Source organism: Daucus carota, chromosome 5 (assembly GCF_001625215.2).
Source record: "Daucus carota subsp. sativus chromosome 5, DH1 v3.0, whole genome shotgun sequence".
Taxonomy (NCBI): Eukaryota; Viridiplantae; Streptophyta; class Magnoliopsida; order Apiales; family Apiaceae; genus Daucus; species Daucus carota.
The window spans coordinates 30,873,834-30,886,446 of NC_030385.2; the positions used below are offsets into that span (position 1 = coordinate 30,873,834).

The window sequence follows — 12,613 nt, forward strand, 5'->3', positions numbered from 1 at the left end:
AAGGAGGGCTGATTACCCATCCTACTACGGTTTATCATTATCGAAAGATGATGACGACAATAATACACATTACACAAACAACTAACAACGCCACGAATAATGATGCATTTCAACATTATGTATTTAAACATTGCATAATCACAATTACAATTACGAGCTAAGTTTCAAGAGGGAAAGGCCTTTTAACTAGCCTACGAATGCATGCATCGATGTTTGAAAATAAACAAATTTGTCGAATACATCAACGTTTGAAAATTATATATTTATCGAATACGTATACTACATGCATCAACGTCTGAAAATTATATATTTATCGAATATATATATTTGTCGAATACATATACTACGTTTTAAAAATATATTTGCCGACTACAATTACGGATATTACAAGTTTAAATACATCGACGTATTTAACATGATGACGATGAAAACTCCACAAAATTACACAGGTCATGACCCTTGGCCGAATACATTACACGTGAATTACAACGTACATTTCTACGTGTCATCACTTACACGGGTCATGACATATTGCATTGACGTCTGACGTGGCACGATTTCTACATATCACGTTATGATGACGAGATACACATCATGTCAACAAGTTATATATTACGATGAAAGACATGCTACAAAACACTTTACGTGTTGGTATTCCTATTCATTACATCACGATCACTCCACATCCAACTTCAAGTCATGGACACATAGGAATATGCAGCTGACAATGACAAAATTATATACAACATCTTACACATGTCAGAAGACATCTACAAGGGGCTTTACATATATAATGCAAAGCAACGTCATACAACTTGACATGTTAATATTACGGGGTTGATTTCAACTACATACAAGCCTATAAACAACTAGAGCGAATACGAATGTTCTAATATTAGAACATGAAATTGACGACAACAAAGCAGCTACTCGTCGATGTTTGCATCATTAGAAGATATCGAAAGCGATGACAACTCGAGATAACATTATAACGACACAACGAGATAGAGACTCGATACAAGACAATAGCGGACAAGACAAATCGACATGACATGATCACATGTTACAAGCGTTACTATTTTAACATAGCATCAGTGTTGGTATCTGCCATGATCTGAAGAAAATGGAGTGTTCAAGAAGTAATTTCATTGGCTGCATGCCTCCACCCAATAAAATTAGGGGCTATTGTTATAACCAAATTTTACAGGCATCAGGACACGACGTGAACTGCACTGACATGACGGGAAGTAATGGCGACAAGACATGTACTGGCAGATATGGATAAGCACGAAGACCAAGTCATAACAAACCCACCTATTTAGGAGGGGATTCAAAATAAGAGTATGGATAATGGCATCAGTTGTGGGAAGTTACATGCACGTGGTGGAGAAGTGGAGTAAAACAAGGAGTTAGAGGAAGGATAGGACTCTTACTAGTAGATATAAATACAATCACATAGAAGAAGATAACTACATTACATATACTACACTTATCTTCTACACACTAAAAAACTACAACACACGTACCTTCTCCAATCTGAGAGTTATCTTCAACATACAAACTTCTATCACCACACCTTTACACCCACACAACCTCATCTTCTACCCTATATCACTCCTTTCTTACGTATAAATCCATAACCAAGCCCCAAAATATACAAACCTATACACATACATATACATATATTAATATACGGTAGCCTTTGTTTCTTCATCCTCTAACAACTGAGCTCTATATCTACATCTCTCTCGAATCATGCTGCCGACGGGAACTCTCTGCTGCCGGACGGGTACACTGAACTGCCGACAGGTACTTTCTGCTGTCGACGGGTACACACTGTTGTCGACGAATAGACACTGCTATTGGATGACATCTGCTTCTGGAGCCGACGACTGTTTCTTTTTGTACTTGTATCTTGTATCTCTCGCACTTGTAAGCTCATACTTCATCATTATAGTGGATATTTGGTTGGGACATTCCCACCCGCGGTTTTTAACCTTTTACAAGGGGTTTTCCGTGTCACCAAAATTGCTTGTGTTCTTGTCTTTTATTTTCTTTTCGATATTCATCCATTCGATCTACTAAATATACATATATTAAACACTTACTCCATTGTTATAGAAATTAAATAGACTTGGCTTTTAACCCTACAAATTTTGGTAAAAACAGGTCTTTTACCTTATTCTAATAACCACATTGAGAAAGTGAGTTACCTATGCATCTTGTAAGACGATTTCAATAAGAAGCAGGCTCCATAAATTTCGACCAACTCCTTAGATTCTGACCGTGTAGTCGCAACTATGAATATGGATGGAACAATCAAAGAATCATCGAAAGCTGTAGCCACCCTATCTGTTGGCAATTTCACTGCTCAGCCAGTAGCGGGAGTTATGAGCAAGAAGTAACAGTCGTCTCTCCCTCCCCCCTCTCTCTCTATCTCTGTCTCCCTCTCTCTCTCGGTCTCCCTCTCTCTCTCGGTCTCCCTCTCTCTCTCTCTCTCTGTGTGTGTGTCTGCTGCATTCAATCACCTTTAGCACGTTCGCCTAACAAACAAGTACGAAGAATGTTACCCTGCATCATTCATCTTTTACACAGCTTTTATAATACTAGAATTTTTATATTGCCAGTGCTTTGAAGAAGGAATTGAGGAACAAGCAGAAAGAGGATGGACGGCGGCGCAAAGAAGAGGAAAAGGCACAAAATGTGTGTTCCTTATGTTGGGTGGGATAAGTTTAAGTGAAAAAAAAACATATTTTTACACATTATTCTTCAAATTTTCTTGAATAAAAATTTAACATCTACTGTATATTTTTATTTAGAATTTGTTTAAAAAATAATGCATAGAATATGTTTTTTTCATCTCAAGTTATGTGCAAAAATTCAACTAAGAATATTATTTTGGGAAGTATTTTTTGTTTATCTTTGAAATTTGAAGCAGTTCTGAATTTCACAAACAAGCTTGCTGGCATATTCAGGATAATTTTTACTGGGCTATAAGCTTTTTTTTTTTCCTCTTTCCAGTTTGCTGCGACTGCAAGCTCCCATGTACAGAATTCCTTGGCAGCTGATGGTGACGACATGGATCCGGTGGTATGTAAATATATGGATTCCTTAGCTAAAAGGGCCAGACACCACATCTGTTTTCTGAAAACTGTTATGTTTTTCAAAACAGAAAACAGTTGTGTAGTTATGAAGTTAAACCACTAAAATTTTCGATAAATATATATAGTTCCACATCTTAAGATATGTAACATATGTTTGATATCGTAGTGGATGTAGTACCTTCTCCCTAGACGTTGAGAAATTTACTTAAGTATCTCTTTTGTTCTGTTAAGTAAATTAGTACATATTTAAGTGTTCACTCTTTCTTGCTGCAGCAATATTTTGCTAACAGGATTAAAGCTGTGAATGCTCTTAAAACAGCTGGAATAAATCCATATCCTCACAAGTTCCATGTGTCGATGAGTATTCTAGAATATGAAAAGAAGTATTCAGGCCTAAACTCTGAGGAACGTCTAGAGAATGTCGAAGTGTCATTGACAGGCATGTAAAAGTTGCAACTTAAATATTAACTAGGTATTGTTTTCTTTGTTAAAAATCATAATGCTTCTGTAATTGACAAGACGCATTCTGAAGAAAAGGTCATCCTCGGCAAAGCTCTTCTTTTATGATTTGCATGGTGTTGACGGTGCCAAGGTTCAGTTAATGCTTGATGCAAGGTACATATACGGGGTCCTGTTTCCCTTTGCTACCTCAATTTTCTGTTACATCAAGCAAATAGAAAAAACATTACTTTGAAATGAATTTGGTTTGGCTAGCCTCTTATACCCAGTGTTGTGAAAAGCGCAAATCCGTTCTAAGCGGCAGGAGGACCTTCTAACGCTTAAGCGGTAAAACGGACGCTTAAGCGGGTCAATAAGCGGATTAATTAAATATAATTAAATATTTAGTTATAATATTAATATATTTAAAAATAATATTATGTTGTGTTAAGAATATACATTTTTTAAATTTTTGATAAAATATATTTTTTTAATATTATAATATAAAAGTTATATCATTAAAAAATTAATATTTCAAAATTATTTTTTTTAAAAAAATTAGCAAGTCAACATCATTTTGACCGCTTAATTATCGCTTAATCCGCTTAACGACCGCTTAATCTGCTTAATTTTCAAAAACGCTTAATCTCCCGCTTAGTACAAAATGTCAAAATCGAAGCGTTTTACGGCCGATTCCGCTTAGACGGCCGCTTAATCGACCGCTCAGTGCGCTTTTTAAAACGCTGCGAAATCCTGGTAATTTGAACTAGAGTCTAAATTCATCACTATAAGAATAAATACTCCATTCTTCTTTCAACTTGCTTTTTTCTACAAACCCGATCATATAGACTATACTCTATCTTTTTCTTCACTCTTATTGTTACCTCTTACTTCCTCTTTTACTCCTTCGATTATGTTCACAAATTTTCATTCTATTCTATCCAACCGAATTGAGAGTTGGATTCCTGCAAGGTTTAAAGCTTAAGGCTTCCTTGCTAAGTTAGTTCCGTTTTCGCTTATCTGGGAACAAGAATATTTGCTCTTTCATGGACATTATCATTGAGTATTGATAATTATATTTATATTTATATAAGTTCATTGCTCTGTTTTCGTGAAACATAAATGATGATGTAAAATAGCCTGAGGGTTCTAGACACTGAAAGTTTAGGTGACTTGATTTTGCAGGCAAAAAAAAGCAAGATTTTATCATCCAACAATATGCCGTGTTTTTATACTTGATTACTATGCACCGTTCTCTACAGTTCTTAGTTTACAATCAGCAAGTTCTGTTAGTAAAGTATGTTTCTGACGTTGTAGGATATTTGATACAAGTGAAGCTGAATTTGCAAAGTTCCATGGTGGTGTGAAACGTGGAGATGTTGTTGGCGTTGTTGGGTTTCCAGGTATATGGGGTATCTAGTTATGTTTACATAATTAATAATGATATGCTGATTTTCAATTCTTAATTTGAATGTTATGTGTATATATCCTTGTAATTTGGGTTCTTCTTAAAGAATCAGTTCAAGGATAGCAACTGGGGGGTTGTCAGTAATAAATATTAGAACGATAAATTTGCATAGTGCAGGAAGAACAAAGGGTTTTACATGACATTGATACTGGATGTTTGACTGTCATCCAAAATAATGTTGTTGTATGCCAAAAGGCTTTCATGTCATGTACTTTATGCCAGTCTTCATGGTACTGCTTGTGGAATAATGAATATATGTGATCCCAAGTAATATTTCTTCAAAAAAATTTATTTCCAAAACTTCCAGGTAAAAGTAAAAGAGGGGAGTTGAGCATGTTCCCAACATCATTCACATTGTTGTCTCATTGTCTGCATATGTTGCCACGGCAGAAACCTGCCACTAGTTCTGATAATGCAAGTGTGAAGGTAAGAGCTATATCTAGATTGGCTCACTGTTAAGGATTTTTCAATGACAGCATAACTTATACTTGCTGGCAGAAAAATGATGCATGGATCCCGGGGAGTGGCAGAAACCCGGAAGCTTATGTTTTAAAAGATCAGGTATGATTGTAATTCAGACCCTTGTCTGTGTATTGTCTCCCTTCATGCCCCTCTTTTTTTATTTTTTAGACAATTTGTCTTCCATGACAGGAAATTAGATATCGTCACCGATGTCTGGATTTGATGTTGAACATAGAGGTGCGCCACATATTTAAGACCCGCACAAAGGTCATTTCTTATGTTAGACGATTCCTTGACAATCTAAATTGTCAGGAGGTATGTTGCTTGCCCATTTCAATACTGTTTATAGAATGGTTAGTTTATTTACTACTCTACCTTGTTTCCTTTCATTGTTAATTGGTAAATTTTGCTTGAAGGTTGAGACACCTATGATGAGCATGATTGCTGGAGGAGCAGTTGCACGTCCATTTGAGACCTATCATAATGATCTGGACGAGATCCTTTTTATGCGTATAGCACCAGAACTTTCTCTGAAGCAACTTGTTGTTGGTGGATTCGAACGTGTCTATGAAATAGGGAAACAGTTCAGAAATGAAGGGATTGACTTGACACATAACCCTGAGTTCACTACCTGCGAGTGTTATATTGCTTATGAAGACTACAATGACTTCATGGAGATGACAGAAAACATGTTGAGCGGCAAGTCACATAAAATTTGTGTGCGCATATTATTTTTGTAAGACATCAAATTTGTTGGACGTTATTTACTCTCTTGCTTTTTGGAAAATTTGAAACAGGAATGGTCAAGGAACTGACAGGAGGTTATAAAATTAAATATCATGCAAATGGCTATGAGAATGAAGCCATTGAAATCGACTTCACTCCCCCTTTCAGGTTGCTGAAATAATAAATTAGTATTTGCCAGTTACTAAATTGAATTGAGTTCACAGAAAGCTTACTAGTTTTTGACTTGTGCAGAAGGATTGAAATGATTGAAGACCTGGAGAAAATGGCTGGTATCAACATTCCCAAGGATCTCTCTAGCGATGAAGCCAACAAGTATTTAGCTGAGGCGTGCGCCAAGTTTGAGATTAAATGTCCACCTCCTTTAACAACTGCTCGTTTGCTGGATAAAGTAATCATTGCTGATATTTTTCAATCAACCATATAAAATTTCGGGGTATGATCAAATGTATAACTCTCAGATTATTTTCCTTTTGGCAGCTAGTCGGGCACTTTCTGGAGGAGACCTGTGTGAACCCTACTTTCATCATTAATCATCCTTAGATAATGAGTCCTCTGGCAAAGTGGCATAGATCTAAGCCAGGCTTGACCGAACGGTTTGAATTATTTGTCAACAAATTTGAAGCATGTGATCCCCATCTAGGCAATACGCCCTGTCCCTATGTTTCTAAATTCTTAATCTACGCCTATTAACTTTCAAAAAATAAACATAAATCTGTAGCTTTGCAACGCTTACACGGAGCTGAATGATCCTGAGGTACAGCGACAGCTGTTTGCAGACCAACTAAAGGTATTGCAAGTATAACACATCATGTAGCTTCTTTATTACCTAAATCTGGATTTTTTTTTTATTGTTACTCGTTTTTTTCTCAGGCTCGTAAATCAGGTGACGATGAGGCAATGGACTTGGATGAAACATTCTGTACAGCTCTTGAGTATGGACTACCCCCAACAGCTGGATGGGGAATGGGAACTGATCGGCTTGTGATGTTGCTAACAGATTCACAGAATATCAAGGTATGTGAAGTAATCAAGTAATCAAGCTTTATCTTTGAACTCTTTTTGTTATTTTACTCATTTATATGTACTGGGGAAACAGGAAGTTATACTCTTTCCAGCCATGAAGCCACAAAATAAATCTGTGCCAGTTAAAAATGCTGGACAAGTAGGAATGGACAAGAGGAAAGCTCAAGAAAATGCCGAGAAAAGGATTGATGAACTCGAAGAAGAGCTTAGAATCAAGAGCAAAGAAGCCGAGAAGTGGAGAGCGCAAGCAAATAATTTATTTTTTTACATATCAAGCTTCTTAGAGTCAAAAGCGACTATTATATTTAGAAAAAAAAGAAGCGACTATTATAGTTCAGGAGGAGGCAAAGAGTGGGGTGAATTTTGAAAAGTTAACTTTCTCGCAGCACTGAGACCCGCGCACAAACTACGAGCAGGCCAGCAGATTGTTGGGCTGGTATGGTTTCTTCATGGACCATAGCAAAAGTCCAGAACCCGTTCAGGTTCTCTCCCCTACAATTTTTTGGCTAATTCAATTATCCTCTTCCCTGTTAAATAAAATTACTTTTGGAAAATAAAGAAAAAATTATTTAGTATAATACAATATATGTTAGAATATGATATAGGGAGTCTTTTGTTATGCTATTTTTCTCACTTAATTTTTGCTCTTAAAATTACCCTCACAATAATTTCATTTTATTTGTTTTTTTTTTCACCAACAATACCCTCGTAGCATCTAAGTTCACGTAATAAAGGCATGACAGAAGAAGTCGAGCCTTCACATGAAATTAGTTTCTTGGTAAAAAAGTAGACCGGCACTTTGTATTTTTCTCCCGGGGAAAGATGATTCATGTGATTTGGTTGCTTTCTGGTACAAGTCTATCTTAAACGTAATTTATAGAAAAACAAATTTAAAAAGTATTAAAAGGTAGAACTTACATTCCGTCTCATTAATTATATATTAAAAATAAATTAACTCGTAAAGAAATAGATCTTATATTTATTCAATTTTTAGTCTTTACACGGGGTAAATTTTTTGAATCTCTTTGCTATTTCACTTAATATATATATGCCCACATGTATGAAAGAAAATCATTAACATTAAAACGAAAATTGGACGAAATTTTCCAAAGCTTCAGTGTATCTGGTATGATTTGCACAGCACCTTTCTTTGACGAGGGACCAATGCTTTAAAGGCGTGTTTGGCTAAAATATTTGATGGCTTATTTTTTCCTGGATAGATATTTTTATAATTTTTTTGGATATAAATGCTAAGAAAATATTTATATGTTTATATATATTGAAGAGGGTGTATTTGATCGTGATATTGATGAATTATTTTTAATCTATGAATTTCAGTGCATTTTATGTGATTTTGATTTTGTGTGAATTCATGATAAAATGTTGCAAAGCTTATATAGATTTTTTAGGATTTAAATATAATATACTTCAAAATTTCATCCATTTTGATGAGATTTCAAAAAATTTAAAATACATCAAGTTAGCAATCCCACAAAATTCATCAGTCTATAAAATTCAAAAAATCGTCACCGTTTGAATACAATCAGATTTTGGTGGATTTTAAACAATCTCAATTGAATACCATCAGATTTTTAAGCATTAAATGGAATTCTGATTGAATATCATCATATTTTATAGTATAAATTAAAATCTCAATTGAAATACTAATTAAATATCTCAAAATTTTAATAGATTTTAAACCATCTCAATCGAATATCCCTACATTAAATCCTCTAATATTCTAATCGAATACATTTCAATAAAATTTTTATGAAATTTTAAAATGTCATCGTGGTCCATTCTTCTCATGCATGACTTATTAGAACCTCGTTAAACCTCAGACATGTATCAAAGCTCGCTCGCTCGGTCACAATCTCAGTTTCCATAGATCTCCTCTGATTCCATTGAACGCCATCATAATCACATATGAGGATCCATTTATAGACCCCACAATCTTGCTCATTCTAATCTATAAAATCAGAATGAAAATTTACAACATTAACGGGGTGTATTCGATTGAGATTTTAATTCATTATTTTAAATTTATGGATTTTAATAAATTGTATGGGATTTTGATTTTTTGCGGATTCTTAATGAAATGTCGTAGAGTTGATAGGATTTAGGTACAATGCTTCAAAATCCCATTGAATTTGGTGGAATTTCAAAAAACTTAAAATACACTGAAGAATGCCACAAAATCCATCATTTTATGAAATGAAAAAAAATCCATCAGCATTTGAATACCATCAGATTTTAATGGATTTAAACAATCTCAGAGGGGTGTATTAGATTAGGATTTTAAAGCATTTTTTTGCATTCATGAAATCCGAGGGTATTCGATTGGGATTGTTTGAAATCCATTAAAATCTTGAGTTATTTGATTGGGATTTCAAATTATGCTACAAAATCTGGTGGTATTCAATTGGGATTTTAAATTATGCTTTAAAATCCGATGGTATTCAATTGGGATTGTTTAAAATCCATTAAAATCAAATGGTATTCAAATGCTGATGGATTTTTTTTTCATTTCATAAAATGATGGATTTTGTGGCATTCTTCTGTGTATTTTAAGTTTTTTGAAATCCCATCAAAATCAATGAGATTTTGAAGGATTATACTTATCCTATCAACTCTGCGACATTTTATCAAGAATCCGCAAAAAATCAAAATCTCATACAATCCATTAAAATCCATAGAGTAAAAACAATTCATTAAAATCCCAATCGAATACACCCCCGTCAATTGAATACCATCAGATTTTAAAGCATAATTTAAAATCTCAATTGAATACCACTAGATTTTGTAGCATAGTTTAAAATCTCAATTGAATACCTCAAGATTTTAATGGATTTCAAACAATCACAATCGAATACCCTTGGATTTCATGAATGCAAAAAAATGCTTTAAAATCTCAATCCAATACACCCCTCTAAATTTACCTGAATATTTCGTGGAAGGAAAAAAGTTTACAACATTAACCGGTTAATAAATTTGTAGTTTAATCATAATCGCTAGATATAAAGGTCTTGAGACTTGTATTTGCATAATAATTATGCCCTTAGTTCCAAATTGATAATTAAATTGCCCTTTCACCCGTTATCTATATAAAATCAAAATTTATACAGGATTAATTACTTAGTTGGTTACTAAAGTGAGTTTAATGTATCAAGTTGGTCACTGAACTGAAAACAGTATCAATATGGTCACTAAAATCAACATAAATATCAAACAAGTATCTCGAAATATGAGTTCATGCAATAAAAATATTATTTGTAGAGTTTTAACACATTAGTTTAAATCACCATAACATGTAAAAGGTAATGACAAGTTTTCAACAACCGGATGATTAAAAGATATATTATTATATCTTATAATCAGAGTTTATTTTGTTATCAATAATATAATCTCTTAACAAGTTGATAAGGGACTAGGATGTGTATCATAGGGGATCAGGGGTTGAACCTGACTAAAACTTGATTAAATTTAGAGAAATAGTTTAAATTGGTTATGAATCGGGGACCAGTAAGAAGGCACTAAATGAAGTCTAAGCCAAGGAATTTTTTTTCGTTAAGAGTGTGCATACTCGTAAAAAAATATAATTTCAGAATAAGAATTTCTTTCATTCAAACTTTTTTATTATTTCTCTAAAAGACATACATGACATTTTCGGACTTTTAGAAAACATAATATTATATAAGTTACAACCAATTAATATATGACACATGTTATTTTGCACCCATTTTGATACTGAATTTGGTACCTCTACAATTTCCCTTGTACTAATTCATATACATGTCATGATCGCATGATGATTCATTCAGATTGTTCTATGTATTTCTGCCATACGTCACATATAAGAAAAGATATAAATAATCATATAATAAGTTCTATCATATATCTATATTCTCACCACAACAATCAACTTATCACATTAATGACTAAATAAATAATATCATGATATAATTATTCAAAATTAACTGAACTTCTTGCCAGCGTGAATAATCACCGACTTTCCAAGACAATTCTCCATCATCAATCATCTCGAAGCAATAACAAGATAAAGGCTTAAGGAATGTTGCAAAATTTAGAAATCATTTTTTATACTTGAAGACCAAGCACGAGATATGAATATTGTTTTTAAATCTTAAGTCCAGGGATGAGACGTAGTTATGAAACCCTAAAGTCCAACAAAAATCTAGGGTATAGTTTTTTTTTTGGAAAGCAAAAGATATTCATTGATATAAGAGATTCTTCCGACTAAGGAAGACAAAAGAAACAACGGCCCACGACCACACATATCTCCAGCTTATGTCAAAACCAAGACTACCTAAACAAACACAAACTGGAGAAAGACTACGCAATACTACAAAGACCTACAATACTACGCCGACAAGGAAAATTTGACATGCTCTAACGAGACTATGCCTGCATGATCACTCCACCATCTTCCACATCCAGATCATCCTCGAACACAAAGTCCTGGATTTCCGGCTCCTGCTGACCGGGAACAACCGCAGCCATCTGAAAACCTGCTTCAGCGAGAAAGTCCGTAGCCAGCCCAACAGCCAGTGGACCACCAGCCATATCAGCCATGAGAACTTCTCGATATCCTTATCTTGATTAAATTGTGAAGTTACAAATGTAAAAATAAAACAATCATAAATTCTAAGAAGTTGTCAAATCCCTCATATCTCTCTCAACACATCTATTCAAATGTTTGATGAGATTAACAGTGTCTTGAGTATTTAAACAATAACATATATAACATAAACATTCATACTCCTATTGTAAAATTGTTGTTGTAATGTTGTGTGTGCGCATTTAGTGTGAATCATTTAAATGTTCGGCCTATAAGATCATTTTCAGATACATGATAAAGTAACTTTTTATATAATTATATTAGTGTGAAACATGATACTTGAATTATAATTGTAAAGTGTATGGTTGGGTAAATGAATTTGAAATTAATCATATATACTTTATGTATTTTTTTTACACTTTCGTCTTTTAAACGCAATCTTTTACATTTCAAAATTTTCTACTTATGATAAATTTTCAATTAACTATAGACGTATCCTATCACATTGACTAATTTTTCACTGCTTGTATAATTTTATTAAACTCTGTGTCCCATTTAAACGTGAAGAATATGATGGACGGATGGAATATTATTGTTCATTTTCATAACTGAACCAGGACTTTAAAATGAATTTCAAATCATATTAAAATTATTTTTATTTTTATTTTTCATCATCATTAATAAAATCTCACTACATTTTTACATTCAAATTTATCAACTTTAATTTATTAGCAATGTTTTACACGTAAAAACAATTTTTGTATGTCATTGACTAAGTTGAAAGTGTGAAAA

The 12,613-nt window shown here is 33.6% G+C and overlaps 1 pseudogene; it reads left to right on the top strand.

Annotated features, from left to right (window-relative positions):
• Positions 1 to 2,300: 2,300 nt before the first annotated feature.
• On the top strand, positions 2,301 to 7,782 carry LOC108222236 (lysine--tRNA ligase, cytoplasmic-like; annotated as a pseudogene).
• Positions 7,783 to 12,613: the final 4,831 nt, after the last annotated feature.